Below are 18,246 nucleotides of genomic sequence, written 5' to 3' on the forward strand. Positions count from 1 at the left end.
TACTGATGCGGCCCATCTAAGACTGGACAAAGATAAGTTGATCAACAATTTTTTTTGTCTGTGGTTGTAGATGATATGTTAAGATAATTATTACATGTAGGTAAATATGATTACTTGGATTTGGGTTCAGGACATTGGTTTTCCACTTGGGAATGCCGGGTGTGGCTCATGTTTGCCTTTTTCTTTACTAACATTTAAGTAAGTGACCTGATTTTGTTAATAACAGAATAAAGTTGTAGGAATAGACTGTTGACCCTCATCCTCATCCTCTTATTTTGATTTAGGTTTTTATGTTTATATCGTTTACATCAAAATTATTTATTCCCATATTAAAATCTGAAGTGCAATTATTATTTTAGTTGTGCTCAGTTTTAATCTGAGAGGATTTATTTGTTTGAATTAATCATTGAATTACAAAGTGTTAATTGACTCTAGGACTAAATCACTATTTTGGAAGTATTGTGAATTCATTCAAGGCTATTCTGGATTATTTAATTGTAATACATCACGACTCTTGGCACATAAGCGCATTAACTATTGACACATCAGTACTTTCGTGACTTTAATTCATTCGGAATACCACTAGAATTCATTCGGAATACGCTATACTTTTAGACTTGTGATATAACTGTTAGGACTATTGGATCTAATTCACAGTACTGTGTATTCTTTATAGATTTTCTTTTTGTATTCAAGGGAAACAAACTAATTGTTGAATTTGACTAAACTTGTTGGTTTTTCGCTCTTTTCTGTTACATAGTTGAAGACAATAGAATTATAACTATGATTATTTTTCCTTTATTATAGGATTCCATTATTAATAAAATAAAAGGCAGTGTCCTCAAGCACTGAGATTCGTATGACAGCTCTTAAAACCTCATTCTCTGAACGTTTCCTAACCCTAACTTAAAAATCTTGTATTAGATCACACTGACGTTGTATTCTATATGTATTGACTTATTACATTATATTTTTCCAGAATTGATTTAATGAATAACTGGTTGCTGTTTAAACTTTATGTTCACCACAGCTCTTCCTAATTTCGATGTTGATAATGTTGACCTAAATCTGACATCCATACAATTCAGAAACTGTAAAAAGATATAAAAAATCTTGATTTTCAAAACATAGAGTGAATAAACTGAAATTATATAATAAAATGTTTGCAAAGAATAATTCTATTTTCATATATTAACATCAATGAAAAAAAAGTAAAGATATCTATATATAGTAAACCAATGTGATAAAAACTGACTGAGCAAAAACAATACCAGAATGTATTCACGTGAAATGGATACGAATTTAGATTGCCTATAAAACTTGAAACATCCGATCGCGATGATTCAAACATGTATTCTTCTCTCAATGAAGAGAAAGTACATGCAAATGTACGAATGTTATGAGTGTATAATCTACCTTACAACAAGGTAGATAGGTATATACGAACAAGGCGGGGTTAAGACTGTCATTTACAGTGGGTGATGTAAACATAAAGACGACTGCACGTAACTCATATGTAACTTCACAGGTAAGATTATCATATCTTAGTAAACCTTTGTTCATAAACTGTAGGTACACCACTGAGACGAAAGAGTCTTCGTATTGCAAGGTAAGTTAACTTCACAAAGCATTGCTAAATAGATGTTACAGCGCACACCTAATTAATCAACTTTCGGATAATGTCAGACACCATTCTTCCATTATGTTTTTACAATGCCTGACCAGTTCATCAATTAACTGAAAAATATTTGTCATTTTATATAAGAAACGCACGACAACATTTCAAGTTTGAATTGGTAAAGCCCGCTTAAGGATGCCTTGACTTGTTGTTTTTATTAGTGTTTCTGTGCAATGTCAATAAAGTGCGTTGCCGAAGAAAAACAACGCGGTATCCAAACCGGCTTGACATTGATGTGAAAGGTCTTGGACAACTCATACTCTTTCTCTCATTGTCCCCTCCCCTTTCTAACTTTCACATAACAATATATTTATACAGGTGCAAAGTGAAGCTTCCGTCAGCGTGCGTTTCAACTAGTGATTTAAAAGGAACATTTTTGTTTGTTTGTTTTTAAATAAAAAGCGAGGTCGATACTCTGTATACCTCGGTAATATTTGTCTCAGCCATAATGGAATGGATATTTAGCAAGGTTTGACTCCTTGTTAAAAGCGTTTGCTTGTTTTCACTATATATCTGTTCAAGTTATCAATAATCTGTTTTTAATGACAACACCTTCACTGCTGAGCCGCAAAGTTGTTAGTTTTCATGAATTTGCTGCAAAAAGAGCAAATAAAAATATAAGGAAAATACAACATTGCTGGCTACATGAATGATCTGGTTAAAACCGGATATCATAATATAGCGAAGATGAAGTGAAACAATTCCAAGCGTGTAATAACTGTATTTCATGACATGGCATATCAGGGTCAGGACGTGCGAGGGATGTATACACAGTCGTACTTGTAAGTTTGTAAATTCGCACCACTATGTATGCAAATCTGGACCGAGCCCTTTGAGTGCCACATTAAAGAATAAACAATGTTAGAGACATACTGTTATACAGGCCATGATAATAAAAGCTTTTGAGAGACATTGTCAGGCCAAATTTGTCATAAATGACATGTATATTCGACAAGGTGGTAGTTGACAACATTTATCATTATCAATATGACCTCAGGAGGCAAGTTAATGCACAAAGGTCTAATATGGACACTGATAGATGTATTGATGCATGCTTTTTTCCGTTTAAAAAATATTTTCTTTGGATAGCAAAAACTATTTAAACCTTAGTTGGTGCAGACGTAAATTATGACTGTCATCCACAATACATATGAAATGTTTTTGTTGAAGACCGGGCTGTTTCAAATCGATGTACCGAAAGCAAAACACGCACAAGCTGTGTTTAGGGGCTGTTGTTTGAAGTGATGATTACAGTGGAAATTATACACACTTACTGCTTGGGAACAATTCAATGCATAAAAATAAGTGTTCCCAATCTCAACAGTTGATTTTCAAAAATATGTTTTTGCACATCATCGTCATAGAAATTGTATTAAAAAAGTGTTCAAAAATCCGTCAGAGGGAGAATAAATAAAACATAATAAGCAGCCTATGATTATTCGTATTGATGTAGTTCATGAGAAGTCTGACATCTTATTAAGACAAAAACGCTAGAGGAAGCTTGGTTAAGTTTATACCTCTGATCACCTGTTCTAAAGAAATATAACATGTATGATGGTAAAAGTCGTGCATGAAAGATGCAATAATCATGGATCAATCAGAATCCATGTCTACAGACATTGATATAGGTTGTTTTACTTTTCAGTCAAAGGTCTTTTAGCTAAACATTTATCTACATTATATATATATATATATATATATATATATATATATATATATATATATATATATATATATATATATATATATGATAGTGGGAGAGGCAGGTATTGGTGTAAGGAGGGCAACATATTTGGTAATTTTGTATTTGCCCCAGTATTGAATCTAGAAGATAGTCAAAACAGAAATAATAAGGACAAAAAATTATTATTAATATTTTGCCATTTTCAGTAGATATGAGTTAGTACGTTAGTACCATTAATCCAACTGTTACGACCTAACTTGCCAAAAATTGTGTACATGAGTTACCACAGTTAATCTAGTTTCTATATTCTAACTTGACAAGACGTATTTACACGAGTTACCACAGTTAATCTAGTTTCTGTGTTCTAACTTGCCAAGACCTACCTACATTGAGTTACCACATTTAATCTAGTTTCTATGTTTTAACGTGCCACGACGTATCTACACGAGTTACCACAGTTAATCTAGTTTCTATATTCTAACTTGACAAGACGTATTTACACGAGTTACCACAGTTAATCTAGTTTCTGTGTTCTAACTTGCCAAAACCTACCTACATTGAGTTACCACATTTAATCTAGTTTCTATGTTTTAACGTGCCACGACGTATCTACACGAGTTACCACAGTTAATCTAGTTTCTGTGTTCTAACTTGTCAAGACGTATCTACATGAGTTACCACAGTTAATCTAGTTTCTATGTTCTAACTTGCTAAGACGTATCTAAATGAGTTACCACAGATAATCAAGTTTCTATGTTCTAACTTGCTAAGACGTATCTACATGTAGGCATGTTAGAGTATCTGTCTTTAATATAGATGATGAATGAATAAGGAAATTTATGTTTTTTTCAAATTACACGTATCTCTTTCCACACCTATTTTCCTTACTTTCGCCCAATTGTAACCACCGTACTCAACAGTTGTCATGGGCCTGTAATTGTGCTTACTGACACTGACCTTTCTTTTAGTGTTCATTGGTACAATACAACAAGAAGGTTCAAATCTTGGTTCTTGAAGAATATTTGCAAGCTTAAAGCTTCGACATTTACTACACTTGACCCAGTTCAGTATCAGCAGCAGCAGCACAGATACCAACAGTCGTCGTGTGTTGTCGATATATAAAGTTAGAACTGACACACTACGTATTACCACGATATCGAATCCAGGAAGGAAGATAATGTAGCAAAGGTTACATCATATATCTCTTCATGATAACGTGTCCGTGTTAACATCCATTCCTACACACGATACTGAAAAAGATACTGTAGTATTAATCATCGTCTGACATATATATCAACATTGTAATCATTTTTCTTTGTATTCAGGATCATTGACTTTCATAATATTTGGCGACATTAACAGTTTATTTTTCTAACTTTAAAATGTTTAAGTATTGACTGATCGCATAACGAGTTATATAGTAACATCTCGATAGCAAAGTTCTTGGTCCTCACGTGATTAGAACTACATCGATCTGAATCAGCAAATATAAAATACAAAAACGTAGTCGCCGTACTTATCATCATAATAGTCATCGTATATCATCTTCTTATCATTATTATTATTATTATTACACAGCTGGTATTTGGCTAGTTTTATTTTGTGTTGAGCACAGACTACTTACGTAGTCTTATATAGATTTTGTACGACAATGCAGGTGGACACAGACGAGTTAAGTTCAACAGGTATCGATATATGGATGAAGTGAAGATGGGACAAAATGATTGACTCTGTTGATTAGCATATGAATGTCATCCATTAACTTTGCATTCTGCTCATTTTGTCATTAGCTGCACTGTAAAAGACCGGTCATTACCTGTACTTAGTTTATCAAAGACCATGCTTAACAGTAAGTTTAAAGATAATAATGTCAGTGCCAGATTTGTGCCATAAAGAGAGATGCATGATTGAATACATACATACATCCATGCATGCATGATTTAATACATACATACCTACCTACCTACCTACCGTACCTACGTACGTACGTACCTACATTTGTCTGATTGCTTAATACTACAAAATTTAAACTAGCTTTATACGCCAAGCAAAGTGAGGTGTGTTACATTTTATTTTCATTAGTAATACATCTATTTTCGTCTACTTCCTGCTTTGAGTCTGGTATCAACAACTATATCGTCGATGTTTTTCTAAATTGTAGCGTGCCTTATTGTATACGTACGTACCTACCTAACTCACAAACAACATACAAGAAAATGCACGTGGTCAGTGCAATTACAGCCTTTGTATACATACTAGTTAAGATCAACGAGTATAGGGATATTGTTCAGGCGAATAAATAATGGTTGAAATAGATACGTTCTTTTGACTGTTGGTATTTAATATCAAGCATTAACGTTACATTATGTTGTTCATATGTATCGTACAAATAGGTTATTACGTATAGTTCATCTACCCGGCATTCTTAATATGAAGGTTAAAGATTATAATGTTGGTACCAGAGTGGTACCATAACTAGCGATGCATGTTTAAATATATATGCACGCACGCGTACATGCGTTATCCTATTGTATGCATCACTGAGATTTTAAAATTTTCGTAATAAACTCAACTCTACAATGAAATATGGATTCAAACTCTTAATCTTTACGTTATAGAACTGATAGCGTTCTTTCTCTAAATAATTTAAGCAAGAACTGACTGGGATCTAAATTTAAACTTCAGTCATATACTTTACCATGCTTTGGGTAAATTAAGCTCATCGATGTTTAGTGTTTAGTGTTTCTATTCAATATACAAATGTAAAAGAGGCCACACTATTTTAGATTTCGGTTGATGTAACAAAATACTGTTTAGGCATTGTTTCAGTCAGGGATCAGGTTCTTATACGGATCTTTTATTTCGCTTTATAATTTTGTAAACGATGAGACAATAAAACATCTGAAAGATCTCAAACATTTCCACCGACGTCTGCACACTCATTGATCTTCAGTTTCAATGTATCAGCGACAATAAACAATTTTGTTATCTTTATGGTTTGCTTGATCTGTTACTCTTGTGAAACTAGGATAGAAGACACCACACTTTTGACGATTCATCAACTGTTTTGTGTTGGTTTTTTTTTTTGGTTTTGTTACCTAGGGCTAGATAACACAAAATCCTCTCGTTGGAAATGTGGCTTCTGATTGGCCGATAAAAGACAATATCGAGTTACAAATTGGCTATGATCCTTCTATAGACCAGAGAAAGAAAAAACAAACCACAACACTTCTAGGTAGAAATATGAACACTGTAGTACATCCATTTCCCTCGCGTGTTAGTACACTAAAAAAAAAACTCTTGGCTCCGCTTATCAAATCATCGAGATTTTTATTGATGTAATTCAGATTTCTCTAATAATTTATGCCTCAGTTTCACTCGACAATCAAGTTGTAATTTCAGCACTTGGGTATTATGTTTGTCTATAACGGAACACTCTCTCATTTGTATGTACATAGCCGTGAACCAAATTGAAATCTGTAGTCATTTCATAGCCGCAGTACTTTAAACACACATAACATAATATTGTACTTCAACGTCAAAGAGCACTTCCCTGAATGAACTCAGGCTGTTTGGGTCTTTACTTTCGTGGTTGAATTGCGAATATACATTCCTAGCTTTAATACATCGACCAAATCAAGGAATCCTGAATTTGGATAGTTCTGCCTTCACAATACAGTCGTCAACTCTGATGTTCGGTTGGTACACAATCTTTTCAACTACTAGACTCCACTTTCTTTTTATTTTCTCGGTTGGTTATTTACCCCGGCTCTTGCTTCTTGCCATGTGATTTGAATAACCCACTTCACCTCCACTCCACAACCCTGTGACTGCAAGCACTGGTCACCCCAGTCGCTACAAGAATGCATTGGCGAAATGTTGGCTTGTTTCCCAGGGTAGCGAGAAAAAGACATATTCGGCCTGGCTTCTCGACCGTTAGATTCATAGTATCACATAATTAAAGAACAACAATTTAGCGCTTGCTACTTCGAGCAAGATGTTCAATCCCGACCCCAGTTAAACAATTAATTGGAATCAAAAGTGAATTATGCATTGTCCCACAGTTTACATCGCACCACATCATGTGTTACCCCGTGTTTTCCCCTTGTTTTCTATAAAAATATATCAAATCGCCTATATAATTTGTGTGTGCTTCTTCAATTAATGTACTCGATGTTACTGTACTATACGTTATTCTTTACTATACCTTACGGACCTTACTATACCGTACGGACCTTACTATACCGTACGGACCTTACTATACCGTACGGAATTTCTTTCCATAGGAATGCCCGGGATGCTCAGCGCTATAAGAATAACGTATATCCCAATATATCCTTGTCATAGCGGTGTCACAAACTGACTTTATAATTATTTAGCGACATATAATATATTATTGCTCATAACGTGTGTCCTTTGTGCTATAAAGATGAACGAAAGTTGCTGACGTATTCATGTAGATAAATTATCTATATAACCATAGAAACACTATCACTGATATTACAGACAATTCGTACAAGTTTATTGAGTTAAATTCTCGCCTACAAATGTAATCAATTTTTGTTTACCTAACGAATGATGGTCACAGTCGATAGGATATCAAAACTAAAACTGATGTTAGAAAATTGTCTTCAGAATGAAAATATTAAATAAAAAAAAATATATGCGGAAATTGCACTATCGACATATGAATCTTGAAATATTTACATTCCTTCCACTGTATTTCCTGAAAGGTTCCTGGTTTCCGATAAAGTAAGGAATGTTTCATACAGTCCTGTTTTTATCTAATACCCACCCCGTTTCTTAAATATATGCAGATACTGTTGGACACTCAACCTTCTAATAAGTGTGTAAATGCACATAAAACGGACCGAGATTGCAAAAGTGTATTATTACAGAAACTTTTTATTGTTATTTCTCAGCAGAGTCGCTACTTTTCGTCGATCTACCCATTTTATGTAATCTCGGTCTTTTCCTATCCATACGTAGCGGCCCTGGGTATTTTCCACAATCCACTTATTCTTATCCGCCTTGTTACTTTCCTCAAGGACCGCTCCGATGGCCTAGTGGTTAGAGCGTCCACGAGGTCGTGGGTTCGATCCCCGGCCGAGTCCTAACAAAGACTGATGTCAGGATAATGTGACTGGGTGGGACATCATGCAACATGTCTGCAACATGATGCCCCATTGCTAGGCATCAGTATAAACTGCCACACCGCAGACATCGTAGTGATATGACTGAAAAATTGTTAAAGCTACGTTAAAAATCCAAATCACACACACACACACACACACACACTTTTTTCAAGGCATCTATGCCTATCGGTACAAGTCCTTGATCGTTTCGTAAACGTTTTGATCATAAAAGTGAATATATGTTTTATAGTCACCTTTATGATCAAAAGGTACAAGTCATTAATATGATATTAAAAGCAATAAACAAACAAGTTGGAGCTTTTATAAAGATCTTGAACATTTGTATTTTTAAGCATATTTATTTCAAGTATTTCAAGAGATCCAAAGTTGATGTAATGAACAATGGCTTGGAAGAACGTTCCTAACATGCTTTTATTAATACATCTCCAAACAAAAAAAAAAATACCTTACATTCAAAAACTGAAACATTAGCGATGCAGTATATAAGTTACTGTTATCTTGGAGTAGGTGAATCTATGCGAATGAAATGTACATGCAAGACAAACATTTCATGTAGTAACAAATGACATAAATATAGACACATATATCGCCGTATCTGTCCAAGGACATTAGGTACAAGACTGATTTCTAAGCGTTCATAAGATATAGAAGCATGAGTTAACCGAGTTTGATAATTGAGACTTCATATATTGTATTGAGATGGGTGAGGGTGGATAGAAGGATGTGTGTGTGTGTGTGTGTGTGTGTGTTAGAATATGTCACTGCATGTGTGTTTGTATCGACCATACCTGGATAATAAGGTAAATTTGAATATCAATGTGTTGTCACTAAACCCATCCATACCTGCCTTGATGTTTTAATAATGATAGCACATGACAAATAAACCGTGGTTTAAAATTAAGAGCACGGCAAGCTTATAAATACAAATGAATCCAAACCATTCCTTGCAGATATCCTGCTTAGTTCTATACGAAGACAGGACCAAAAAAGGAATATTAACATTGTGAAGAAGTCACGAGGAACAAGATGGCTGAAATAGTAAATATTTGGCTATTAATCGGGAAATCTCAGACTTTTATAATGTCCTCGTTTGCTCTGGTTGTTATTCAAGGATTACCATACATGATGTATTTGCTTTCTCTTCTTTTCAAATGTCAGTTGAGGATAATGTTTTAGGATAACCACTGTTTCTCTGATTGTAATCAAGGATTACCATATACGATTTATTTGCTTTCTCTGTTTGTCAATTGAGGATTACCGCTTAGGATATCCTCGTTTACTGAGATTGTTACTCGGGGGTCACCATATAAGATGTATTTGTTTTCTCTGCTTGCAGTTGAGGATTACTGTTTAGGATATCCTCGTTTTCTCTTATTCCGACTCGACGATTACTATACAAGAGATTATATCAATCTAAATAAGTACAAGTACGGGGAAAAGATGTTTAACTTTGTCTTAAGCATAATTTTGACAATGTCATAAAATTTGTTTTGATATTTCGATTTAATGTTAATTTTAATTTTTGCAGTATATTTAGACGAGAATAAGGTTCTGGAAATTAAAATGACAAATATCATTTCGTCATATATGGTCTGAAGAAACTATCCGGTCAAAGTAATATTGGAAGTCAACTTCATATATCTATGGGATATTTAAACATATAGCTGGATGAAATAGTTTTGCGATTGAGTCACTCAAGTTACTTAATAAAATAACTATGTGATTGATAGTATCACTCCATAGCTCTTAGATTTATTTAAAAAATAACATTAAACACTACACTGATGTGGCAGAGTATACTATGTCAAACACGATATATCCTCTTCCTGGCAAATAATGATTGATAACATTTACGTCAGAGTTAGTTTTTGAACTTTCATATAATTTATCTAAAAGCTGCATCGAGATATTTAGTAATGATGGTTACCTAAACGTGGTGCAGTTTTAACACTTTTCATATTCTCGGAGCACACTAAAATAAAACTACCAAAAAAAAAAAGTTATTTTAGAAATGTGATGTCACATGCATGTAAGCCATTTGCTGTACTGATGTACTTCTCTCCAGGTAAAACGGTCATAGCTGGTAACTCCGGATGAAAAACAGCTATAGAAGAATATACATAATCGTCGAAAACTAATGGCAATAAAAACAGAATTAAACGATAATTCGTTCAAGTACATGAAGCGCAAATCAATGAATTCTAACGAAAAAGAACTAAAACTAAAGTAAAACGGTAACTACAAAAATATTATCAATGAAATTAAGAATTTTAGTGTAACCATACAGACCATTCGTAAAGCTTTTTGTGTTATTGTTAATTATTGAGAAATATAAAAAAAACTCGGTAAATTGTTGAGAAAATTTGGCTTTTAAAGTAAGTTACTTTAGGAGAGGTTACTTTTTATTAGAGAGGCAAACTTGCTAAATCATTTCCATATAATATCGATGGCATCCCGAACGCGTCTGGCATATCGCTGTTGCACATAAGGTTCGTGTGATAGCCTTTTTATTTCTAACCTGATATATTTAGTTCAGGACGAATACCGCCAATTTCTTCATAGGTTTTATAGAACGTAAACAAGCATCGCTAATCGAATATCGATTTGCACCTGTTTACATTTGTGTAATTGGCAAACCAAAATAAATACTTGCTTCATGAAGGTTAAATTTATATAACGTGTCTTTTTCTATCGATTTGCATTACTACACCTGTGAAAATTATCATAACAAACAAAATACGACGAGAAACTTTACCTGCTCGAATATTACGGAATGTTTTGTATTCGTTCTCACAAACGAACAGAACAGAACACAACTTTATTGAGAAAAAGAATCTTAAACGGACAATGGGCGCCGGCACACAAGGGCAAGTGGGTGGCGGGCTTGCCCCAACCCCTGGATTTCACTTCTAAACATGCTTTAGCCTACATCTGTAGAACGTAATGGCTGACCACATACATCCACACGTTATACTAGCTTATTTTCTTAGTTTCATGACTTAAAACGACTTAGTAGAAGAGCCGGCACTGCTTCACTGACACATAACAAACAGCTGTACTGGGCTGACACATAACATACAGCTACACTAGGCTGACACATAACACACAGTTACACTCGGCTGACACATAACATACAGCTATACTCGGCTGACACATAACACAGCTATACTAGGCTGACACATAACACACAGCTATACTGGGCTAACACATAACACACAGCTATACTGGGCTGACACATAACACACAGCTATACTGGGCTGAATACAGATGACAGAAGTAGTAAAATGTAGTTTATAATATAAATATAGAGATTGCCTTCAAATTGCAAATATACATTTGAAATGTATAACAGTTTTCCAGTGTTAGTCGGCCTTGACATGACGTGATAGTTTTCAAAGGCAAATAATGTATAATACATGTTCGAGAATATGAGATTACATTACATGAAAAGAAAATTTCGCTGGTTACAAAATCTAGGCCTACTTTTGTAAAAGTCCCGAGATTCACAGTTACATTTTCACACGATAGATTTTCTTCCTTAAAAATATGTTTTAAATTTTAACCACCATGACCGTACAAACGTATGAGAAAAATGCACAACTGTCACCAGTGGGGTATACACGCTACGTGAGTATTATCACGATACCAATTTAATGAGAGTAACAGAGACCACTTAACAGGTGTTACATCACTTCTCTCGTGTATGATAGCACTTCCGTGTAAACAGTCAAGCCCACTCAGGATACATTGACAAACAGCATACTAATCTGATTAACTAACTTCACTAATCTCATTATCCTCACTACTTAATGCAGTTTAAATTTGTTTGCAAAGGGTTGAAATAAAAGAATCACAGAATTGCATCGTGTATGGCGCAATCTTTGATTAGCGGTATATCTGAGTTCGAAGAAAAATCAGATCAATATTTGTGAAATATATGCAAATTTAATGCATCTGTGTATCTATCCATCCATCTATTCGTCAGCTTGCTTGTCTGTTTTAACAATCACGTGGTTTCCAGAACGTTATTGTCTACTCCATTTTCATCCATCGAAAGACAGGTAGATTAATATTGTACTTATTTCTCCTCGCATTTAGTCATTTGTTTTCTTAAAGTTTTGTGATATTAATATTATAATATATAATTAATATTGTAATATATTTATCTTAAAACTGTTTTAAAGTATTCTCTGATATCATAACGAGTTATAGTCCAGGGGTGGGCAAACTACGGCCCGCGGGCCGCATGCGGCCCGCTAAGGGCTTTCATGCGGCCCGCAAAGGGTTTTCATGCGGCCTAGGAACAAGTCATCATTCGCACTGACTCTGTTTATGTTACTCTGTTTATCAAATGAATGTGCTTCTTTTGAAGTTTAAGTTTAAGTTTTCAAATATTAACAACATATTAACAACTGAAAATTAATTAGATGTTATTTAGAAAAACCTTTTGTTTTTGCTATTTCAAATATTAATTATTTTACTTAATGAACTATGTGGCCCGCGACAAGGTGTAAATTTGTGTATGCGGCACTTGCACTGGAAAGTTTGCCCACATCTGAGTTATACAGTTAACAATATAAAAACATATTTATGATTCCTAATTGATTATAACTGCATTAGCCTGAATCAGTAAATGCAAAACACATCATTATCACCATCGTAGTTATGATCGTAATTATTATTATTATTATTATTATTATTATTATTATTATTGGCTGGTATTTGGTTGGTTCTCTTGTCAAATGAGTCTGAACCACTTCGGTTCCTTTTAATCACACATAATTTGTCTTCCTCAGAGTGTAGCTTTCTATATTATGCGTGTGGGTAGATCTCTTTACATTGCCATTTTCCACATTCTTCTTCTTCTTCTTCTTCTTCTTCTAGATTTTATCACATAGTCTGTTCACTTTACAATAAATCTGTGTAGTTTAATTGTTTTATTGTTCTTGATATTAGAACCCGTTAAAATATCACATTGTGATTCTCATTGGTTCAAATAAGTCCATGAAATTCCTGCGCTGTATTCCCTTACTGATTGGCTACGATTGTTCAAAAGTTTCTTTACCTCGCCTTTGAAACGGTTTGCTTTTACAAATAATATGAACATTTTAGAGGCCATTTTTCCTATCAACTGCCCAAGGGGAATTGGGAAGAGGTCAAGTCTTTCTGAATATTCCGAATATCCCCGATAGGGGTTCATTACGCCATGTACAACATATCATAACAGCACGTAAAACGAAGGATATTGTTCAGTTGATAGCGAGTGTGGGGGTAAAGGTGAGTTGTATACCTGTAACATGGAGTCTACCCTATATATAAGCACGGTAAAGTAAATAAATCCACCTGTTTACAGAAAAATATGGAAATAAGCTGGTCTCTCATTTGACAGCACTTCATCCAAACACAGCATACTTAGGCGGTAAATATGTGATGCAGTTACGAGTCAAAATTAAATTTGTTTATGTTTTCTGTAGTGTATTGTTCCAAATCAAATATCCTGTCATAATTACATAATGGTAAATCTGGGAATTTTTGCATCCAATAATCCTCTTTTGACACTAGTATCGAGACAATGTAACATTTGGTTCTGAAGGTGACACTATATGGTAAACACGGATAATCTATTGTACTCAAACAATGTGACATCATAGGCGTCGGACATTCTGCGTTCAAAAATGATTCATCTTTTATTAAATTTAAAATGGTCACACTTGTTCTCTGATTTTTAGTTTGTAAAAAGAAAAATATAATCTACTTTTAAATGGTAATACTCGTTCAACTTCGTTTGGGACTATTTCGTACGCACAACAACTTGTTCGTTCTTCTTTCTATCTAAATAACTTACACTGAAATAAAAAAAAACTGTCATTAAAAGATTCTCAAATGGACGATGCTTTGATGTTACATTTATGAAACTCGTTGAATAATTTCCAGCTTTTGTGAGCCAATGTTCCTCTATTTATTACTATTACCATAATTATTGATTCGCTGATAGCCCAACACTGTGAAAATTGTGAAAATCAAACTAGACTTTTATGCGAAGTGGAAGGGTGCATATTACCTATTTTCGCCACTAGTGACAAGGAAGAGTGGTCTATTCCATGCTTTGGTATCAACAACTGTATCGGTCGATACTTTAAAAACTGAAGCATGCACTCTGATATACATACCTGTAACCTCTCTACCTACCTACCTACCTAACCACTACATAAAATACAGGTGGACAGTACAATTATGGCCTACATGTACAAGCACAGATCAGTTAAGTTAAACGGCATAAGGAACATGGATGTGGTGAAGAAACTATTGGGTCAAATCCAAAATGTCCTTGAATGAATTCACTATAATCCAAAAATATTATTTAGTCCGACAATCTTATTAATGAGCACTTTGTAATTCAAATAAATAATTCAAATAAATAAGTCTTCTGAAATATGAACTGAAGCACATCTAAAATTCACTCATGTAAAGATTGATGCTAAAATATGAATTTGTAAGCTTACAGTAAAGAACATTAATATTAAAAGCTCCAAAACAATAACAGAACCAGGATGATGGCCAAATTCTTTCCTAAAACATTCTATGTTATGAGCAAGATCATGAATTTCCAAGTGAAAAGAAAATGTCCTAAACTCAGATACAAGTAAACATGTTTACCTCTATTCATATCAATACAGATCTAAATATTGAATCTATAGTAACAGAGAAATAGTACTTGTTATTATGTTGTCTACAAAATCTGTCTCTCTTGTATTAGGATATTAGGAAACTAAAACCTGTCTTAGTTTTGCTTATCAAATCCTCTCGCTTTTTATTAGCACAATCTGATTTTCTTTCTGAAATGGCACTTCACTTCTACTCTATGTTCAAGTTGCATTTTCAGCACTTCATCATTATGTATGATGACTGTTGTAAGTGAGCTCAGGTTATTCGTATTTTAGCATTTGTGTTGGAGTAATGAACAGACAGTTCCAAAGATTACAAAAGAAAGTTGCTGGCTTTAGCATCTAATGCGAATTTAGAGCCCTAAATTTCAGATTCTTGGGCCTTCGGAACATATATTTAATTTTTGATTTTCGTTGATTCAGAAACTATATATAAAATATCTTTATTGTCGCCTTTGTGATTTCTTAGTTGCTTATTGTCGATGGAATTACACTGACTTGTGTTTCCTCCTATTTTATCTGATAAAATTTCATTTCAAATCCACCATACAACCGACTCTCTTGTAAACATGCTTGGATAAGATGTCAGCTCGTGCCCCATGTCCGCGAAAAAGACATATTGAGCTTGGGTTCTCAATCGTAATATCTATTGTGTCCTTAGAATCCAGGAGAACAATGTAGCTCTTGTGGTTTCAAACACGGTATTCAGTACTGGACTCTTCCTTAACATTTTTAAACAAAAATAAATCACACACAACCCCACATAATGCATTATTATAAATCGTGTTTGCCCAGCGTCGTTTCCTGTATCATATGTTAAATATGCCAGATCGCTTTTAACTTTTTTTGCGTGTTCTTTCAGTAACGAGGATTCGTAATTTTTGTTTATATGCGTCGGATAAAACGCAGTCACAGTGACCCTTTATGTACTATTGAATTTCTATCCCATGTTATATAATATACTTTCTATTTCTTTATTTTACACACCATAATTTCTTTATAGTACTTAACGGACATTCCTTACTATACTTAATGGACTTTCTTTTCCTACTATACTTAACGGACTTTCCTCATTACATTAAATGGACTTTCTTTGTTATATTTAACAGACTTTCTTTGCTGTAAGTAATGCACTTTTCTTACTATACTTCATGGACTTCCCTTAACTGTGCTTAACGGACTTTCCATACTATACTTATAACATATTTTAGTTACTATTTATAACGGACTTTCCTTACTTTACTTAGTGGACTCTTCTTTGGATCAGACTCCCCTCCAAAGACATTATGTTCAGGTAGATTCGTTTGAGAAGAGATGCAGATCACACTATTTTTTTTATTTTTCAAAATTTTCCGGATTTGATACAATTACTTTTTCTGCAACATTTTAAAAAAGTTTTTTTATCACGTAGTGTGCTCATAATGTATGACATCTGCTACAACGTTGAAGGACATATTCGCAGATGCCGACAAATAATCTAAATGCGCACAATACTAACGCCATTTTTAGTAACATTATAATTTTTTTACATGTGTAATGAACAAAAATTCTTGCATATAAATGTAATGATTTTGCTCACCAAACCCATGATCTCTGTTGATATAAAAACTAATGTGTTATAATATCGTCTTCAGTGTAAAACATTAAAACTAAAATAGAACTATATGAAAATTGGGTAATATACTCGTCAATCGTCAAATATGTGCATTTATTGAATAACTCTTGATTTCCGAAAATAATGCAGGTAATGTGCTATACAGTGTCGTTTACATTCTACCCTGTCGGTTTATTGAATATAAACAAACACTGTAAGCACTCTACCTACTAAAAATTGAAAATGCACATTCATCTGTCAGTGATTGTATATGTTTATTACTAAACGAGTTTTATCGTTATGTCTTTTATGACGGGCTCGGTATTGGTTCCGGATCTATCCACTCATTACGGGCTCGGTACTTGTACTCGACCTCTCCATTCTATGCGAGCTCGCTATAGCACCTTATCAACTCATTATTAGATGACTCGAAACTGGTTCACAATTTATCCTTTTTACGTGGGTTTGGTACTGGTCAACAGGATATCCCTTCTTAGCGGGCTCGGTACTGGTCGTCAATGGATCCATTTTTAGCGGGCTCGGTATTGGTCCAAAATCTATCCATTCCTGGTTCTTGACAGATTCGTTTTTAGCATGCTCGGTACCGGATGGCAAAGCATCTTTTCCTAGCCGGCTCTGTACTGGTTCGGAATTTATTCATTTTTAAAACACTGATTCTCCAGTGTATCCGTTCTTTGAGGGCTTGGTACTGGATCTTCATATATTTATACTTAGCGGGCTCGGTATCGATTCACAATACATCTATGTTTAGTGGGGTCGGTATCGATTCACAATACATCCATGTTTAGTGGGCTCGGTATCGATTCACATAACATCCATGTTTAGTGGGCTCGGTATCGATTCACATAACATCCATTTTAGTGGGCTCAGTATCGATTCACATAACATCCATGTTTGGTGGGCTCAGTATCGATTCACATAACATCCATGTTTAGTGGGCTCAGTATCGATTCACATAACATCCATGTTTAGTGGGCTCGGTATCGATCCACAATCTACTCATTCTTAGCGGACTCAGTACTGGACGTCGATTTGTCTATTCTTAGCTGGTTTGGCACTGGTCCCCAGCTTATCAGTTCTTAGCGGGCTCTGTACTGGTGATAGATATATCGATTCTTAGCGGGGTCGGTTCAAAACCACAATCATGACCGTAGAGAGTGATCACGGGCCCTGTGGTAAGAAACAACCGGGGCTCTCGTAGTTCTTGTTCAAACAAAACTTTTCTTTTATAAAAGTGAAAAGTGTTGTCCGGCCTGGTTCCCCTAACGACATATATACCCGGTTGTCCTCCCCTCTTGTCGACCATGACCACAATCTATCCCTTCATAGCGGGCTTGGTACTCCTCCTAGATCTATCAATGCTTAACAGTCTCGGTACATGTATTCAAACTATTCATTCTTAAAGCACATCCTTAAAGGAATCGGTACTATCGGATCGGTGCAGGTCC

The 18,246-nt window shown here is 34.6% G+C and overlaps 1 protein-coding gene across 3 annotated transcripts in view; it reads left to right on the forward strand.

Annotated features, from left to right (window-relative positions):
* The first annotated feature begins 1,381 nt into the window (after positions 1-1,381).
* Positions 1,382-18,246, forward strand: part of LOC149782660 (N-acetylglucosamine transporter UNC93A-like) — a 29,450-nt gene continuing 12,585 nt past the window's right edge. Inside the window, exon 1 of one of the 3 annotated variants that reach the window (XM_089934155.1) lies at positions 1,382-1,528. The gene's annotated coding sequence lies outside the window, so the exon portion shown is untranslated. Of the gene's footprint in view, positions 1,610-9,468; positions 9,557-18,246 lie in introns of those variants that run through there. The other 2 variants (XM_089934154.1, XM_089934157.1) reach the window with 2 other exon arrangements.

The sequence above is a fragment of the Sinohyriopsis cumingii genome, chromosome 15 (genome assembly GCF_028554795.1).
Source record: "Sinohyriopsis cumingii isolate HCF-2022 chromosome 15, ASM2855479v2, whole genome shotgun sequence".
Lineage (NCBI taxonomy): Eukaryota > Metazoa > Mollusca > Bivalvia > Unionida > Unionidae > Sinohyriopsis > Sinohyriopsis cumingii.